Source organism: Jaculus jaculus, chromosome 16, assembly GCF_020740685.1.
Source record: "Jaculus jaculus isolate mJacJac1 chromosome 16, mJacJac1.mat.Y.cur, whole genome shotgun sequence".
NCBI classification, from domain to species: Eukaryota; Metazoa; Chordata; class Mammalia; order Rodentia; family Dipodidae; genus Jaculus; species Jaculus jaculus.
Window position 1 is genome coordinate 20,354,818 of NC_059117.1, and position 20,535 is coordinate 20,375,352.

At 44.0% G+C, this 20,535-nt stretch overlaps 1 pseudogene; it reads left to right on the forward strand.

Annotated features, from left to right (window-relative positions):
• The window catches only part of LOC101596580, a 65,735-nt pseudogene extending 53,894 nt beyond the window's left edge, over positions 1 to 11,841 (forward strand).
• The last annotated feature ends 8,694 nt before the right edge of the window (positions 11,842 to 20,535 follow it).

Here is a 20,535-nt window from a genome sequence, read left to right on the forward strand (position 1 = left end):
TCTCACCATCTATTCCTGGTGGGAAAGCAAGGGCCTTGGCAATGGCCTATGATGTTTTGGGGGCATCAGGGACCTCCTTGGCCAACAACTCACTGGAGGCATCCCATCCCTGGCACTGAGAATTTTCTAACAATGATCTATGGCTCCTGAGTATTCCATTGTCCGAAACTGGAGGATTCCATATGATTTATTTGCATCCTCTTAGATTTTGATTAGCCCTCCTTCCACCTTTCCTTGACTCAATCTCTTCCCCTGACATCACTTGGGGCCTTTTCACCCCCGTTAATTTATTCTTCTACTTGCATATATACAATACCAACCTATTAAGTACCCTCCTCCCTTCCTTTCTCTTCCCTTTATATCTCCTTTTTAACTTACTGGCCTCTTCTACTGAATTTTTTCCTTCTCACACAGAAGCCCAGTTATCTGTAGCTAGGATCCGTATATGAGGGAGAACATGTGGTGCTTGGCTTTCTGGGCCTGGGTTACCTCACTTAGTATAATCCTTTCCAGATTGTTTTTTTTATTTTTTTTCTGTTTGTTTGTTTCTATTTCATTAATTTTTGCCCTAATCTTTATTATTTCTTCCCGCCTACTGATTTTTGGTTTGCCTTGTTCTTCTTTTTCCAAGGCTTTAAGGTTAAGCATTACCTTGTTTACTTGCGACCTTTCTAATTTCTTAATATAGGCATTTAAAGTTACAAATTTACCTCTTAGGACTGCCTTCATTGTGTCCTGGAGATTTTGGTATGTTGTGCTCTCATTATCATTTGACTCTATAATTTTTTTGATTTCTTCTTTGATTTCTTCATTGACCCATTCATCATTTAGTAGTGTGTTGTTTAATTTCCATGATTTTGTGTATGCTCTATAGCCTTTCTTGCTATTGATTTGTAGTTTGATTCCATTGTGGTCATATAGAATGCAGGGAATTATTTCAATTTTCCTGTACTTGTTAAGATTTGCTTTGTGTCCTAAAATATGGTCTATTTTAGAAAATGTTCCATGTGCTGCTGAAAAGAATGTATATTCTGCAGCATTTGCATGAAGTGTCCTCTATATATCTGTTAGGTCCATTTCTTCTATGACCTCATTTAATCCAGATGCCTCTCTTGTTTATTTTTTCCTGGGATGACCTGTCAATTGATGAGAGTGGGGTGTTGAAGTCACCCACTACCACTGTGTTTGGTGTTATCTGTGACCTTAGTTCTAGTAGCATTTGTTTGATGAATTTGGGAGCCCCATGTTAGGTGCATATATGTTTAGGATTGTAATGTCCTCCTGTTGGAGGGTGCCTTTAATCAATATATAGTGACCTTCCTTATGTTTCTTAACTAATGTTGGACTGAAGTCTTCCTTGTCAGATATTAGGATAGCAACCCCTGCTTGTTTTCTAGTCCCATTTGCTTGAAACACCGTTTTCCAACCTTTCACCCTAAGGTAGTGTCCATGCTTTGTAGAAAGGTGGGTTTCTTGGAGACAACAAATTGAAGGATCCTGCTTTTTAACCCAGTCTGCGAACCTATGCCTTTTGGTTGGGGCATTGAGGCCATTGATATTAAGAGATAATATTGAAAAGTTTGCATTCATTTTTGTCATTTTTTTGTAGTTCTTCCGGTTTTACCTTTGCTCTCTTGTGTTAACTAGTATTTGAGTATTGTTTGTTTTTTCTGGTTCCTTATATGTGTGCTTTTCTTTTTCTTCAGCATGGAGGATTCTTTCAAGTATTTTCTGTAGAGCTGGTTTTGTCTTCAAATACTCCTTTAGCTTGCTTTTGTTGTGGAATGTCCTTTTTTCTCCATCTATTTGAATGGATAGTTTTGTAGGATAAAGTAACCTTGGTTGACAGTTACTATCTTTCAGGACTTGGATACATCACTCTATGCCCTTCTGGCTTTTAAAGTTTGTGTTGAGTAATCTGCTGTAATAGGCTTGCCTTTGTAGGTAACTTGATTTTTCTCTCTGACTGCTTTTAATATTTTTTCTTTGGTTTGTGTGTTTGGTAGTTTGATTATAATATGGCAAAGAGAGGTTCTTTCACATTTTGTCTGGCTGATGTTCTAAAGGATTCCTGTATCTGCATTGGCACCTCTTTCCCAATTTGAGGGACGTTTTCTTCTATGATTTTGTTGAAGTCACCTACTGTATTAGATCTGCCACCTGGTATTCTAGCTTAGATATTCTGTCCTCTCCTTCATCCATTCTACTGGTGAGATTTTCTACAGAGTTTTTTATTTCATTAATTGTGTTCTTCATTGCTAGTAATTCTGACTGATTTTTCTTTATTATTTCTATTTCCTTTTTTATGTCTAGTATCAACCTCTTCATTTCATTAACGGGTGTTCTATGTTGTCTTTGATTCCTTTGATTTCCTCTTTGACTTCTTTGAACATATATACAATCATTCTTTTGAAATCTTTCTCAGGCATTTCCTTTAACTCGTCCTCACTGGAGGTCATTTCTGCTGTATTAATACTTTTTGGTGGATTTATATTGTCTTTATTTTTGGCGTTTCTTGTGTTATAATGTATATATTTTTGCATCCTGGATTATTTAAGGATTGGGTTTTCTAGTTAGCTGGGTATTATTAGATTTATCAGATAATCTGATGTTATATAACTTCAGCATAGGATCCTAAGGCGTTAGGTGTGGTTCTCAACACTCTCAGAGTATTTATCCATAAGTAGGAATTATGACAACCCAATCCTCTAACTGTACCTTAGGGTGTGTGGTACCCCACCCACACCCTTAATCCTGACAACAAGGAGGTTAAGATTTCTGATCTATTGAGGGTTCCAAGGCAGCTTGTGACCAGGTGAGACCCTTCGCTGGTGTAATCCCAGTTACCTCTGCTCCTGCTTGGGTCCTGCTGTTGGTTCAAGTTGGCGTGGCCGGGTCCCGGGACCGCTGCTCTGTTTGCTGGAGCTGGGCGCTGGCACTGGGGGAGGGGAGGCTGCCGATGCTGCTCTAGTTCTCTCGCTGTTCTCCATGTTCTTCTACCCTGTGATCTGCTCCTCCGTTGATTGTTCAGTGACACTCTCCCTTCACATTTCTTGAGTTTTCGGAGAGCTCCGGTGTGGGTGGAAACTCCCCTCGCCTGGCTTTTCCTGAGGCTCAAGCCGAGCCTGGTGGCTTTCTGGTGTGCCACGGCCGCCACTGCCACAATTAGTTGACCTGTTGGAACTGCTTCTGCTGGCCAGTGCGTGTTCTGGGTGCTCTGGATCTCTCCTACTTCTCTGCTGCCATTTCAATTTCCTATACACCTCACTTTTTAGTAAAAGTGTGTATTTTGCTGAGGTTTTTTGGGGGGCTTTTTCCTCCTTAGGCTGCTTTGGTGTGGGACCTATGCCACCATCTTAACCGGAAGTCCTTGTTCATATCTTTATTACTGTTTTATTTTGAGCTTAGTTTGCTCTCCTTTTTAGCTTCTTAAGGTTCAAGCTTAGGTTATTCCTGTTGAGACTATTATCTTTTTCTAACAGAAATAGAACAATGCATTTTCCTCAAACCATTAATTGAGTTGTAAACTATAGGTTTTGGTATGCTATGTTACTATTATCAGTTAAAAGATTTTTCTAATCCTTAAAAGTTTTTTGCTTGTTTGTTCTATGGTCTTCTTGTATCTGGATGAGCCTCTCTTTTGAGAGACTGGGAAATTTTTCTTCAATAATTTTTTTGAATATGTTCCTTATGCCTCTGGCCTCAATTTCCTCTCCTTCTGGTATACCCATGATCCAGATGTTTGGTCATTTTAGGGTATGCCACACTTACATCATATTCTGTTCACTTGATTTTTTGAACCTAGCAAAATTTTTTGTCTTCCAATCAATTTCTTCTGTCTTGTCTTCCAGGCCAGAGGTTCTTTCTTCCACATGAGTGACTCTGTTAGAGAGGGGTTCTAGAGAGGTTTTTATAAGCTCTATTTGATTTTTGCTTTCTATTGTGTTATTTTGCATTGTGGCCATCTCTTCTTTGAGGAACGATTTCAGTTCGAGCTCTTATTTTCTTGATGTTTCCTGGAATTCATTCTTGGATTTGATCAAGTCCTCATTAAGTTTAATCAGTTGGTTATTGAGCTCTTCCATTTGTTAACTCACCTTCAATTCATTTATATCTCTTTTGAGGTGTCTCAGGTTTTCTTCAATTAAGTTAAGTCTCCTTGAGTACCACTTACTTTCGGTTGCTTTCAAACAGTTTTTTTTTTTTTTTGAAAATAATTTGTTTAGCTTTCATATTTATTATCTTCAAGAAAGTTTGTCTAACAAATTTAACTCAACATTACCAGATGCCAGACTCCTATGAACTTTACTTTCAAGGATCCTCTAGGATCCTTGTGGTCCTAGATTCAAGTATTAATACTTACTAATCAATAATCTTTGATTCTAGTATCAGTGCCAAAGTCGTCAGTCATGATAGGAAGAGTGTTATGAGCTGATATCCACCCACACTTGTCTAATTCTATCTATCCATGACAGTTGGTAACCTCTCTACGTTGAAAGCTATTTTTGTTTGGCAAGATTACAGAACAGAAAAATAGCTGTGTTGGTGTATATGTTTGTGTGCATGAAGAAAATCAGTTCATTCTAATTAATTCCCACATGAGTAGAAGCAGCTTTATCAAAGTAAGATTGTGAAGTTCTGAACTTGAGAATAACTTAAGATTAAAGTACTTTACAAAACACTGTCATGAATAGTATGTCAGACTCATCCGCCAAGGGGTGTCCCATGGGTAGATCATAAAGTCAAGACTGGTTGAGGTTTGGACAATGCTGGTTACTTCTGCTCCACTTTGGAGCCACATGCCATGGAGTCGGTGAGCATCGGCACTCAGGGGTGGCTTATCTCACTAGATGGCATCCACTTCAACAAGGCATGAAGACCAAGCAGGTTATTCCCTCATCCAAAGACCCTCATATTTTCCAGATCTTTGGCCATTTGCAAGAAACTTCTTTGCTTGCCCAGCATGGGCAGGAGATGAACTTCCCTGTCTTTCTGCCCACTTCCACTTCCAGCAAGAGAAAAGAGAAGCCATGTCAAACTGAGGTAGCCACATGCCCCTGTCCTTTGCACACTTGATCTTAGCCAACAGGCTGAGAAGTGATTCTCTGCCCTTTTTGACTTTCAATTTTACCCTGATCTGCCTCGAGATAAGAGAAGAATTGTGAATGAGAAATTTAGGAAATACAGGGTAATTAGCGCATTGAAACGCAGATGCAGGTGAGCAGGTCTGCTCCCTGCAAAACACTTCAGAGAGCAGTTACAGAGGCTGAGGGCTGGAGGTTGCTGAGCAGTCAGTTTGCCAAGCTCCTCCTGAGGATGTTCTTGACAGAATTACAGGCTGACCAATACAGAGAGCACCAGCAGGTTCCCCCCAAGCCCGTCAGCATTTCCATCAAGCACTATTTAATGGGCAACGCGGGCACCTAGTCTCTGCTGGGAACCATTTAGACCAGTTCAAACTCACACTGGCCCTGCTCATCCGGCACTGTGAGTCCCTAGGACCTCCATCTGCGGGGCTGTGTCTGCACATCCAGAGGCCATGAGCAAGATGGAGAAGGCCCTGAGACAGCCTGGGGCCTCATTTCTTTCCCATGACCTGACTTACTGTGGTTATCCAGTTGATTCTCTGGGTGCCACTGGAATGTTCCTCTTGCTGTGGTTTCCTTTGGATCTGAATCGCAGCTGTAACTGATACCTTACACGAGCGCTTGAATACACTGTGCAACTTAAATCTTCCAGGTTGCTGCGGATCGCAAATAGTTGTTTGGCAAATTAGCAAAGCCAGAAGGAAGCAGCAATTTTTATATCTAAAATTGAGACAACAAATGATTAGTTGCTTTATTTCATACTTCTGGTTGAATGTCTCTATTAGGGATAGTATTTGCCCTATCACTGAGAATGTGTTGTGAGTGATGTTATGTGCATACGTTTCTTCATGGACACTAACATATTATTTCTTGTATTTGTTTTATAAATGTACATATGATTCAGTATGAGAAACTCCCAGGTAATTAGGGGACAGCAACAACAAATTGGTCTAACTCGTCAGTTCACACAGTAAACATTGAATGAATTATTTGTCTGATTTTCTCATATTCCAGCTGGTGGCTTTTGTACCATAGTTACAATGCTGCAGTACCCTGGTTTATCGACTTGTGGCATTCATTCACTGAAGCTGGGTGCTTGGCAGGTCAACACGATGATACACTCTGGGACATTGCTTTCCACAAATGGAAAAGTCAGCTCTCACGACATGAGACCAAAGTAAGCTAGAAAGAAAAGCAATGTGCCACATGGTGATTCATTCTTCAGGAACGATAATGTCAGGTGAAACAGAAAAGTTCCTGGTACACACTAATTCAGGAGCCTGGCCATGAGAAAACCTGTGAAAGAATTCCTGGTGAGGGAACAGAAAATAGTGTTCCTGACACAGGAATGCATTTGGCTCAGATGAGCCTTCAGCTGAGTGTTAATGGACTCTTCATTCATTCATTCACCCCTTCATTTGTTCATTCATTTGAGCATCAGGAGCTACATAGAGGCACCTACCTTTGTCTTGGGGCCTGATTCATCTCAGGAATAATTGTCTTCTAACTCCCCAGCTCTCTATTAGAATAAATGCTCATGGTCATTCCTACATCTCCATCTGGGTTCTTCCAGCTCTTCACAGAGACGTCTCTACACAGTTAAAGCTGCTTGGCTCAGTTGCTACATATTTCTTCTCTTGTTTTCCAAGAAGGGCTGTATTCACACACCTCAACAGCTGACACTGGTCGATTGGACCCTCAGCCAAACTCTCCATTTAACTTTCCCACTCTCTCCTCATAAATCTATGATCATATTGCCAGTTCAATGTATTTTGACATAGATTATTAAATGTTGGGATCAAATGCACAGAACTTCCAACTTGTGGGAAAGATTGGCACTGTCTTTCATGAGATTTATGCTTCCTGTGGTCAAGGTCCCTGAGGCTCTACTATAAGAATCCTGGGGCTGGGGGTAGTACTCAAGGCTCTTGCTGGTAAAGCGAAAGGACCCAGGTTCGACTTCCCAGTAAAATCCAATGCACAAGGTGGCACATGCATCTGGGTTTCATTTGCAGTGGTTAGAGGTCTTGGCATGCTCATATTCTCTCTCTCTCAATCTCTCTCCTGTGTCTGTCTACCTCTTTCTCTCTCATTCTCAAATAGATAAATAAATAAAATATTTAAAATAAAAACAAGAATCCTGAACCGAGGAAGGATATGGTACTGTTGAGGGTCTCAGAGCTTCCAGCCTACTTCTTTCACAAAGGGGTCAAGTTGCTCAGTAATCTTATATGTTCACTGTCCTCACGATGTTTCTGAAAAGTTCAGATCAAGCACCAGTCCTTGTGTGATCATTCCTAGGGGGCTTCACGTTTTGCCCTTTGTCATTTCAAGACTTGGGCTTTCTTCTTGTGTCTGTACTGTGTGGTTTTGGGATATTTTTTTCCTCTGGAAAGCTTAATGAAAAGAAGATTTACTTTTTTGCAGATGCTTCTTCCAAATATTTCTGTAACCTACTCCTGTCAGTCCATCACCTCCTTCTCCTCTCATCTGGGCCATTTCATCAGACTCAACACTTCCTTTATCAAATCCATCCTCCACTCAGCAGCTGCGCTGTCTTCCTCATTCTACTGGGGTCACTATCATAACCCTATAAGCATGCCAGGGCCTCTTGTCACTGCAGGTGAACTCCCAATACATGTACCACTTCATTCATCTGGCTTTACATGGGTCCTGGGGCATTGGGCCTTAGCCATCAGACTTTTCAAGCAAGCGCCTTTAACTACTGAGCAATCTCCCCAGCCGGGTTATGTATCATTTTTTAAAAAATATTTTATTTTTATTTATTTATTTGACAGAGAGAAAGAAGGAGAAAGAGAGAGAGAATGGATGCACCAGGGCTCCAGCCACTGCAAACAAACTCCATATGTGTGCACCCCTTGTGCATCTGGCTTATGTGGGTCCTAGGGAATTGAACCTGCATTCTTTGGCTTTGCAGACAAACACCTTAACTGCTAAGCCATCCCTTCAGCCCATGGATCATTTTTTTTTGTTGTTGTTGTTTTCGAGGTAGGGTCTCACTGTAGCCCAGGCTGACCTGGAATTCACTATGTAGTCTCAGGGTGGCCTTGAACTCACAGAGTACCTCCTACCTCTGCTTCCTGAGTACTGGGATTAAAGGTGTGTGCTACCACTCCCGGCTTCATGGATCATTTTTAACAAATGAGAAAAGAGCCACTAAGAGGCTGCATGACTAACTCATGGCCATTCAAGTAAGAAACAGGCTTGACTCCAGAACCCACACTTGGACTTCAATCACCATATCACATGACCTACAGAGCCCTTCCATACCTAGACACACCCCACTCACAGCTATGTTCTCCAAATGAGGTAGTCAATCCAATGCACTTCAAAAAACAACAACAACAACAACAACAAAAAAAACAACCAAACCTCACCAGCAGGTCTATGGAAGGATGAGGGCGAGAAAGACTGAAGACTGTGTTACCAGATATGTGATCTTGTCTGGCCACGTTCCTCATCTGCCAACTGGGAGGGATAGTGCTTGTTTCCAAGGGTTGATTCAGTACTAAATGAGTCAACATCTGCAAAGCACTCAGAACAGAACCCAGAATGTTCTAGATGCTGCCTTTGTTAAAATACCTACAGGGGTGTGTGTGTGTGTGTGTGTGTGTGTGTGTGTGTGTGTGCGTGTGTGTGTATATGCAACATAACGGCCCTGGGCTTTGATGCCTTCCAAGATCTGCTGTTCAAGTCCTGGTTCTTTTTACTGTCTGGATCCACCAGGGATAAGTTTCCTGCACTGTCTGAACTTTGGGTCTGTTCCTGTAGAACAGAACTGAAGTAAAGTACCTATCTAGAGAGCTAGTAGAGAATGAAATAAGGTTCTCACTTGGTCTGCAAACCTGCTGCTTCTGCATCCATGGATCTGTCCAACAATGGTTAGTATGGGGGCTGGAGAGATGTCATAGTTGGTACAATGCTTGCCACATAAGCATGAGGATCTGTACACACACACACACACACACACACACACACACCTCATACATATAACACACATGAAGACTGGAACATGCACTAATCAAGAACAGGTTTTGTCCCCCTTCCATATTTCCTAATGATAGCAGTATAACAACTATTGATAGAACATGTCCATTGCATCATGACGATTGGCAGTCTGAGCTGACTTAAAGTTCGTGGGAGGCTGTGTGCAGGTTGTATGCAAATGCTACCTCATTTCATGAACAGAGTGTGAGCATCTGAGGGCTTTGTTGTCTGTAGGGTGTCCTAGAACTAACGCCCCAGATACTGAAGGAGCACTCACTGTACACAAGAGCACAGATTTGGTTACACAGGAGCTACTTAACAAATGGAATGTCTTCTATTTCTCTTTGTAGTCTCTGTAGAACTCAGCATATGCTGATCAGCATATGACCTCCAACCCTAGTTACTACTATCTTATAAATGTCCTATTAAGTCCTGTTGACCTCATTGTTCTTTGTTCTGTTTGCAAAAATTGTAGCTCTCTCTGGAACCTTCTAGGGGATCCTGGAACTTCTTAAGAGATATTTGATGACAGCAGCTTCGCATTTCTATAGGGCTCAAGAGGACCACAGGTCAGTTAGCATTTCCTTGGAACTTTTAGAAGAAGAGGTTAGGGCTTTGTAGCGGGGTGGCAGTTTGACTATATGGCCCCATAGACTCAGGCTTGAATTTGGAATCTCCGGTGGATGGAGCCCTCCTGGGGAAGAGGTTATCATTGGGGGTGGACCGTGGAGAGCAGTCCTAAAGTGTGTGGAGATGGAGACTGAATTCCAGCCAAAAGGTGTGCAGAACAGTCTGCGCTCTGGCCGCTCATGCTAGCTGGTAATGGTGTTTGTTTGCTGCCATGGTTTATCTCTGCTGGGATCTATGAACGGGAACCTGTTTCTTTTGCTGTTCATGGTGCTCCCTTAGGCTCTGTAAGTCAGAAATAAACCTCTTTCCTCCCATAAGCTGTGTCTGGTTGCATGTTTGCCCCAGCAATGGGGAGCTGACTGCAGCTATGTGGGCATGAGGGTGTTGGAGGACCCAACTGTCTCAAAGCGGCCTTGACCCACTCTGATTTTGGTCAACTCTAGATATTCTTATTCCAGATGCCAGCGACACCTATCTGGTGCCTGTCCTTCTTTTGGTACTGTTGGATGGAATGATTTTAATTTGGCTTATAAAAAATAAGAAGGGATTAAACAAAACAAATAAGAACGTGTTTTTGGTGGTCTCACTTCAATATCATGCTCAGTGCTCCTTGTTAGGGACCACGTCTTATTATTATTTTTCATTCGTATTTAGTTGCCAGATGCTCAACATTCGCTGACTTTGTGTAACGGAGACGGTCAACCCATTTAACCTTCACACTGAGACAGATGGTATGGGAGGTGAGGCTTTGAAACCTGGACGAGCTCCAGATCTTCTCATGCCTATAAAAGGAGTCAGGTGAGTTATTATTCCAGACCTGTGTGTGTGGGGGGGGGCTGTTCAGTGAGGATTTACATCTGTTCTCTGCATCTAAGTTTGACCTTGGGTAGGTCACAGTCATTTTCTCACTCAAGGTTTCCTCGCCATAGCACCTGTTCTCTTTGTGTCTGGTCAGGGTGGAGGGCAGGGCAGGCACAAGCGCAGGCCATGAACGAAGGTCGTTTCCTTCTTTCTCATCGGCCTTCTTACCCCTGTTTGGCATCTAGCCTGCTGCCTTTAAGGGTTATTTGTGCCATGGGAGACTGAGACCTAACAATTGACGTTTTCAAACAAAACCTTTAAATAGAGGCTGGTGACTCCGGTAGCTTTCTAACCACCGAGTAGTATAAGATCCTCCTGCTTGGGCACAAGAATACAGTGGAGGGATGGCTTAGCAGTTAAGGCACTTGCCTGCAAAGACAAAGGGCCCAGGTTTGATTCCCCAGGACCCACATTAGCCAGATGCACCAAGGGGCGCACGCATCTGGAGTTCATTTGCAGTAGCTGGAGGCCCTGGCGTGCCCATTCTCTCTCTCTCTCTCTCTCTCTCCCTCTTTCTCTGTCAAATAAATAAATAAAAATAAATTTAAAAAAATACATTGGAAAACAAAATTCTATTGCCATCGGAACAACTGGATTTTGTTCAGGTCTTGACTGGGAGTTTGACATAAGCTCTGAAAGGATAGGGTTTCTGGCCAAGCAAAGACCTTTGGTGAACTAGGTTTCCCCGTGCGCACCTTCACCGTGCTCTTGCTTCCCGTCTTTGTTCCCTGATGTGGCTCGTTTGCTGACATCTGGTCTTGTTTTAAATTGGCTGTTGCCGAGGCTTCCATGTAAAGCTTCTGTAAATTGTTTTTGTAACTCAGTCAGCTCTGAGGCCCACGTCTCCCGAATGCAGCTGCCTGCAGCGAGAGGGAATCTTCGCAAGACACACAAACGGAGGTTTCTTTGGATTTACCTAAAGTCCTTCTGGCAGCTCCAATCATGCAGATCCACGCATCGGCTTTATTCCCGCATCCTGGCTTTGCCCAACAATCACCCCACTGCCAGCCAGCAGCAGCCACAGAGCACCGACCCGGCACGTGGTGCCAGCCTGGCCCCCTCCCCTGCTGCGGCTCACCGGGCCGGGTCTCTGGTTGCTGCGGACGTCAAAGGTGACCCTGTGAAGGTACGGTATTCCTGCTCCGGCCACAGCTGCCCGTGCCCAGCGCCAACGGGGCCGCTGCTGGTGTGGCTCCGGGGGTTGCTCTCAGTTAGTGTCACGCTGCTGTACTTGATGGGCGCTTGCTTGTTCTAAGCCCCTTCACCGCGGGGCTCAAGCGCATTTCCTAGTGGCTGAGCTGAAGACATCGCAGTGACAGGCACGATGCCACTCCTCTGCTTCCTTCCATCAGGGCTTCCCCTCTTTACCCCGATCCGGGCCACTGCCATGGAACCCAATACCACCCTTCCTTTTCCTAGGCAGCTCCATATGGACCCACGGAAGGTCCGTCCCACGGACAAACCAGCATGGCCAAGCTTTCATCTCTATGCTCACGGTTTTGGAAGGAGGCACAGAGAGCTTCAGCTCGGGTCCCAGGTCCAAAGCAGTGGGTGGATAGCCTCATGAAACCCTGAATAAAGGGGTAGGAAGGAATAAAAAGCAAACACTAAAGGAAGGGAGGTAGGTGAGTAAAAAGAAGAGAAGACAGGGAAAGCGGATCTCTACCCAAGCTGCTTTCTGCTGGCCTCATTAAAACCATTTAATCATAGTGGGGTGGGGAGGGCAGAGGAAAAATGTCGGGGGACCCCACCATTTTGGTACAAATAGCAAAAGCTTGGTACAGAAAAAAAAACCAGCAAATTATAGGAATAAAATTTTATTCCAGGCACCTGGGCAATTAGAGACCCCACGGGACAGGTAGGCAAACCAAGGACCCGGACAGCCCTGCCTCTGTCAGTTTGTCGTCTCAGCACAAGAGTTGATACTTTTAATATGTCCATGGGAGGAGTGGGAGAGATGGCTTAGCAGTTAAGGCGCTTGCCTGAGAAGCCTAAGAACCCAGGTTCGATTCTCCAGGTCCCACATAAGCCAGATGCACATGGTGGCACAAGTGTCTGGAGTTCATTTGTAGGAGCTAGAGGCCCTGGCATATCCATTCTCTCTCTTCTCTCTCTTTCTAATTAATAAATAAAAAATAAATCAGAAAAAATATATAAAAAAAAACGATTTCTATGGGTAACGGGGACCTGTGATGATCTTAACTTAATTCCATATATGCTGCTCAGAAACTTCAGCTTTCTGTCATAAAGATGTTAAGAGCCAGGCATGGTGGTGCACGCCTTTAATCCCAGCACTTGGGAGGCAGAGGTAGGTGCATTGCCATGACTTCAAGGCTACTCTGAGACTACATAGGGAGTTCCAGGTCAGCCTGGACTAGAGTGAGACCCTACCTTGAAAAACCAAAAAAAAAAAAGTTAAGATATTGAAGCAATAAATTTGAGCCACCAGAGCCTCCCTTAACAGTGACTTGGGGCTGGAGAGATGGCTTAGCGGTTGAGCCAACTCCAACAAAGCCCAGCCACACATTCTAACTAACAATCTCCTCGGTCCTGAGTGTGGGAAGGACTGGGGAGCAAGCTCACAGACTCCTCACCCTCTCTTATCTTTTCTTCACAGTTGCCCAAGATCTGAGGCCTTCAAACTTGAGCTGGGTTAAACATTTGGAAGCATGGTCCTCTCTATACTTATGGCCTCAGCATGCAAAGTGCTCCCGGATATGAGTCGAGAGCAGGAGCTGCTCAGGTAAGGAGACATGTTAGGGGACAGCCAGGTCCCACCTTTCCTGTTCCACCTGTGCTTTCCCTTTTCCGGCTTCAAGTCGGCTTATGCACCCCATTCCTTGCATACCCCATATCTCTTCCTTTATCTATGGGCAGGACTAGCATTTTTTTTAAATTTTTTTAAAATTTATTTATTTGAGAGCGACAGACACAGAGAGAAAGACAGATAGAGGGAGAGAGAGAGAATGGGCGTGCCAGGGCTTCCAGCCACTGCAAACGAACTCCAGACGCGTGTGCCCCCTTGTGCATCTGGCTAACATGGGACCTGGGGAACCGAGCCTCGAACCCGGGGTCCTTAGGCTTCACAGGCAAGCGCTTAACCACTAAGCCATCTCTCCAGCCCAGGACTAGCATTTAATAGCTGTTGGGTGAACACATGAACAAAATAAAAACAATTATTTCTCTATTTCTATAACATAGGGGAGCAGAGCTCAATGGCTTTTACAATGTCTTATAACTTGAGACTTTAAATAACATATTCTGTTGTATTCCTTTGGAGCATAAAATAAAATTAAGTTTTATGCGATTTAAAGAGTGTTTGGGGGGGAGTATGGGTTCTTAGATAGGAAAAGGAGAGGCTTAAGGAAGAGAAGTCCATCCTGGTGGAGTTACCTGTCATCTGTCATTCTACCTGAACCCAGACATTCCCAAGGGTCAATTCCTAATCCCCAAGGCATCTTCCTTGGATGGATGGTAATACTGATGATCCACAGGGTTTCTCCACAGTGTCTGCTAACTCTGACCTTGTCCTCTCCACCACTCTTTTCTCCCTCTTCCTGTTTACGCCAGCCTCTGAGTCAGACTGAATAGCCAAGCAGGCTGGACTTTGGGGCTGGATCACGAGTGCCCGAGGTCTAGGGCACCCCTTGCTACAAAGCACCGTCACAGGAACCAGAATGAGTCCCCGCGGCAGCAGGAGCACCACAGGCCTATGTTAAGTGAATGGAGTTGTGACTTTATGCTAATTAGGAAAAACATTCTACACTAGTTCTGGTCCTGGGAGGAAACAGAGCACATGCTGGGAAACCGGGAACAGGATAAGGGAAAGCGCCATTTGCAAAGGTATGGGTGACATACCTTTAGAGGAACTCACCAGAAACACTATAGGACCCTTGAGTGAAAACAGTGGCTGGAGCATTACTACCCACGTCTGAGGGACAGAAAGAGTCAACCTGGTTCTCTGAACATTTACAGGAGCAATAGCTCTGAGCACCGTGCCCTTCAGTAAAAGCAGTCGCTCAATTGTCACACAAGAGAAATAAGCAAACTTCCATTTGATTCCTTGCCAAGGACTCCCATTGGTGGATCCCAGCCAGGACCTGATTATTGAGGGACATAGTTCGGGTTAGCTGTCTGGGCTTTAGAGAAGGATGGAAGGTAGGGCATGGGTCCGAAGAAGCTATTGGGAAAATCTGGCACATTGAGCCCAGAGCCAGGCACTCCCAGGAGTGGAGCCTAGGCTGTATGATAACCTCATTCACCTTCGTGGGGCAGGAATATTTGTGCAGGGCAAGGCTTACAGATTCATAGGTGACAGCCTGGACTGGGATATTCCTTTTCATGCATGGGAATATTCTAAGAGGATCTCACATCCCAAAAGTAAATAGGAAAATATGTCATTACAAGCAGATGTTGCTACCAAGTATGTCTTTATTTTTCCAATTTGACTTTATTTTCTTTACATTTTTTTTTCTCTCTTCAGCAAATGTCACAACCATGCACCTGGTTACTTGTAGCAGAAGTTGGGAAGTGTGTGTGTGTGTGTGTGTGTGCATGTTCATATGTGCATGGGTGGACATGTATATGTAGGTAAATGTGCATGGTTGAACACATGCAGGTGGAGGCCAGAATTCAACCTGGGTGTCGTCCTCCAGCACCTTCCATCCTTTTTTGAGACAGAGTCTGTCATTGGCCTAGAACTTGCTAAGCAGACTAGATTGGCTGGCCATCAAGCCTCAGGGATCTGTCTCTGTTACCCCAGCAAATGGTACTATAAACCTGTGCTACAGGACCCAACTTTTGATATTCCTTTTGACGACCTCTCCTCTCCTTCCACATTCAGACAAATAATATGGACAAGGTTGGCTGTCCTCTGGAAATCCATCACTTCCTCTCCTTTACTGAGTCACTGCCAAACTCATTAGCATCTCTCCCTGGACTGACCATCACGTTCTCTCACAAACCTTGCCCTCTGTGCCCGTACTTGTCCACCCCCACTTGGTCTGCCACTTTTTCATGTGATGGTCAGAGTTTTCCTTCTTAGCAGTCCCCTGTGGCTCAAACACGTTTATTCATCTGGCCCAAGGCATTATGATCCTGCCTCACTGGACCTGCCCTGTTCTGGGTGTTCTCTGATACCGACCTCCTGTAGCTGCTCCCAATCCTGTGGTCCATCCACCTCCAGATCTGTATCCAGACTGATCTCTGCCCAAGGTATGGTCTTTTCCACTCCACCCAACTGTTCAGCCAGCAGGCCTTTGGGGAAGCATCTCTCTGCAGCTGGACCCTTCTCTTCCTGTGCAGGCTTCATTTGCACTCATTTTCAACACTCTTATGAGCCCTTTTTTGTAGCTCCCTCGATAACATTTACAACTCAGTTTTCTCATGGTTAGTTTCCTCGCCCCTCAAACCCCTCTGCCCAGCGCATGCCTGGCTCTGCCTGTCACCAGATCTGTAAGTGCTTGTTGAAATGAAACAAGCCACAATGCAATGAAACCTTCCTGGGTTGGTGCCGCCTGACTTCGATCCAGTTAATCTGTGATCGCAGGTGACTGTTGACTGTGTTGACACACTATGACTACTTAAAAAAAATATATATGTGTGTGTGTGTGTGTGTGTGTGTGTGTGTGTATTACAGAATGTAATTTGTCTTGCTGTGCTTTCCACAGACTTTACACATTTTAAGATGAAGTGAACCCTATTTTTCTTGTTTCAAATGGTTTCTCGCTCAACTTCTGTTTGAGCATTCTGCCAGACACCGGAAAAGGCCAGAGGAAATGAAGCTCACTAAGGCAGTCACATCTCATCAGCAAATAAACCTTCTCCTAGTTTGTGGCCTCACTGAATTCTTTGAGTAGGTTACTTTTACTGTTGTGGGGCACGGGCTGGGGAGATGGCTCAGTAGTTGAAGGTGTCTCCTTGCAACACCTGCTGGCCAGGGTCCAATTCCCCAGCCACGCATGTAAAGCCAGGTGCAAAAAGTGGCACAAGCAGCTGTTGTTGCAGTGGCTCGAGACGCTGGTGTGCTTCCCCCTAACATGTATAAACAAACAAATCAACCCAACTTTTAACATGTTAATTTTTCTTTCTTTAAAATTTATTTTTATTGATTTATTTGAGGGAGAGGGAAAGAAAAAGAGAGAGAGGGAGAGGAGGTTCCCTTACCCAGTGGAAGATGGGTCAGCAGACAGATGTGTCCCTCCTCTCTCTTTGGCAGGCTCAGCCCCTAAGATCCAGTGGTTCATTAACTTGTGCTTCTTCCCATTGCCTCTCATTCCTTCCCTACCCGCTTCTCTCCCCTCCCTTCTCCCAGGGAGTGTCTACATATACTCCCTACACTCAAGCCTTCATTCCTCAGGCTCTACTTTCGGGGAATCCAGACCAAACACATGAGATGAGATGATTCAGCAAACATGCCAAGTCTTACACTGGGATTTCTAGCCAGGTCTTGTAACCCCAGCTCTATTTCATTCCCTTACTTTCACTGCACTGAGAACACTCACAAACCCTATGCATAGAGTATGGGATATAGAAATAGTTAACCACAAAGGAAAGGCGTCAAGTCAAATCTGGAAGCTGTGATTTTGAAGCACACATGGAGGTACATGACTGATTGGCAGGCCAAGCATATGGGCCAGTAAGGACTCACTCTGCAGAGCAGGTACCAGAGAGGCCTCCCCATCATAAGGCCCATCTGTTATATTTTTTTCATGCTATCATCATTTGCTTCTTAGCATTTGCTACAATGTAAAAGAAAATATGCACTTATAATTACTTTTTGTCTTTCTATTATGAGGCAGGGACCATATCAATTTAGTTCCCAGACTTTTGAATAGAGTGCTGGCACCTGACACAGTGCCTACGACATAAACAACAATCTGTGATTTGGCAAATCATAAAACTCAACCATAAGTTTTAACCAAGTCAAAAAACTTTTTGTTCTTAGAGGAATGAATTAATGACATTCTTAAAGGTAAAGTGAGAGCTGAAGAAATGGCTGAGCACTTAAGGTGCTTGTCTGCAAAGCCAAAGGACCCAAGTTCAATTCCCCAGGACCCATGTAAGCCAAATGCACAAAGTGACGCGTGCATCTAGAGTTCATGTGCAGTGGCTGAAGGCCCTGGCATGCTCATTTTCTCTCTCTCTGCCTCTTTTTCTGTCTCATTCTTTAATAAGTAAAATAAAAAAATATTAAAACTAAAAAAAGGTAAAGTGAACATTGTAAACAGAAAATAGAGGAAAATATGACTTGCACTTGAAGAAGCTTGTACTTGGGTATGTAGGATGTATTTGTTGGGCAGGGTGGAGAGGCAGAGAGTGGCTGGAAAATTATATAATACAAAGGCCAGTTAGGTATTACAGCTCCATTCTTTTCACTGGAGGATAACATGGCCTCGGCTGTGTTGTATAGCTTGGATTCTCAAGCGTCTGCTATTCTCTGCATTAAGTATGCCTGTGTCCTTCTCCATTGGTGACTATGATGGTCTGAATTGTAAAATGTTACTCATAGCCTCATGTGCTTGAATACCTGAATACAATTTCAGCACTGTTTGGGAAGGTTGTGGCACCTTTAAGAGGTGGAGCCTTGCTGGAGGAAGTGGAGGTGCTGGAGTCCAGCCCACAGGGTTTTCTGGTGCTCTCTTCTTCCTCTCTAGTTCTGTGAAGATGTGACACCAGCTGTCTGCTGTTGCCATGCTTTCCCCGCCAAGATCGACCTCCCTTCAGAACTGTAAACTGAAGAAGCCCTTTCCGCCCATTAGCTGCTCCTGTTCATGTATCTTTTCCCAGCACTGAGGAAGTAACAGACACAGCGGTTGACATGGGTATAGGTGAGGTCTCACCTTGCTTACAGGTATGAGTCTTTTAATTCCAGGTTGGCTGGTATGTGATCTAAGCATGAGGACCTGCTGTCATTGTCACCTGATGCATTTTATGAAGTTAGATGTTGACCCATATTGTCCTAAGCCACTAACTCACCCATTGGCTCTACTGCTTCTGCCTACCTCCGAGAACTTGTTTAGGAGCTTTGCTGTTCTTTTTCTTTCTTTTTCATCTGAATTCCTTCGTCAACACCAGCTTTCATACCCTTTCTAACAATACAACACAGTATGACATTTTGTTCATTTGTCCAAAAATGTATAATGGTCCTGTGGATTGGGAAACACCTCTCTCCTGATTGACCTGTGATTCTGTGAACTGTAAGTTGTTCAAATGCTGTGTGTGTGTGTGTGTGTGTGTGTGTGTGTGTGTGTGTGTGTGTTTGTGTTGAAACAGGGTCTTTCTATGTAGCCCAGGCTGACCATGAACTCCTGATATTCTTGCCTTAGTCTCCCAGGGGCTGAGATTGTAAGCAAATACCACTATACCAGCTTCCTCATCTCTGTCTTCTATCATTCCTAGTTTGCTGAGGTGGGCTCACCAAGACTAATTCCATCTTTAAGTGACATGTGTTTAAGTGCCTTGATGGGCATATGTTAGACAATGGCAGAACAATTTCCATATTGTTTCTCCCTTAGCTCAATAAAAAAAAAAAAAAAAAATCAACATATTACAGCCATTCAGCAAACTCCCAGACAGTGTCTCTTTTCATTTACAAAAACCAAGTTAGAGGCAGAGAACCACCTGTTCCTTCTTGGCTCCTTGGGAGAGACATTTATGCTCTTGGTGTGCTGGCATTTTAGGAACCAGTGATGGTCAGCTTTAACACTGTTTATTTTTAGTGTCTCCGAATTTATATTTAGAAGGGAAGACTGGCCGTGCCCCGGGGAGCATCATTCCTGCAATTTTTGCTGGATCACGGGGAGGCCACGAGGAAAGAAAATTAATAGTGCATGTAACCCTCCATTTACTTTCCGGACCTGGTGACCCTGGAAAGGCACGTGTACCAAACACAAGGGGAACGCAGGCAGCGTTGACCTTCAGTTGCTAGACCTGGCCACTCACCAAGGCCTCTGAAAGGGCACAGACCTGCTTCCGCTCTTGCAGAAGTCTTAATAATAATAATAATGGGCTGGAGAGATGGCTTAGCTGCTAAGCGCTTGCCTGTGAAGCCTAAGGACCCCGGTTCGAGGCTCGGTTCCCCAGGTCCCACGTTAGCCAGATGCACAAGATGGCGCACGCATCTGAAGTTCATTTGCAGTGGCTGGAGGCCCTGGTGCACCCATTCTCTCTCTCTCTCTCTCTCTCTTTCTGCCTCTTTCTCTCTCTGTCTGTCACTCTCAAATAAATAAAAATTAAAAAAAAAATTAAAAATAATAATAAAAGACTAGGTAAGAAATTATGGAAAGCCAAGAGACTTCCAGCCTGCAGTCTGCCACATATTTTCTCTTTCCTTCTACCTCCTATAGGACATGTTATTGTGCATTTAATTTTTTTAAAATAAGTGACATACACATTTGGATTAAATTCAAAATGAATAATTTGTTTTGAAAATACCATAGTAGGACTGGAGAGATGGCTTAGTGGTTGAGCGCTTGCCTGTAAAGCCTAAGGACCCCGGTTCGAAGCTCGGTTCCCCAGGTCCCACGTTAGCCAGATGCACAAGGGGGCGCACGCGTCTGGAGTTTGTTTGCAGAGGCTGGAAGCCCTGGCGCGCCCATTCTCTCTCTCTCCCTCTATCTATCTTTCTCTCTGTGTCTGTCGCTCTCAAATAAATAAATAAAATATATTTAAAAAAATACCATAGTAAAAATAATTATATTCTACTATTTAAATATCTCTATTAGCGATTTTAAAAAATGGCTGGGCATGGTGGCACATGCCTTTAATCCTAGCATTCGGGAGGCAGAGGTAGGAGGATTGCGTGAGTTCAAGGCCACCCTGGGACTACATAGTGAATTCCAGGTCAGTCTGGGCTAGAGCAAGACCCTACCTTGAAAAACCACAAAAAAAAGAAGAAAAAAATTTAAAAATGCATTTTCATGTTTGTGGAGCAGAGGTGCACCAGGAA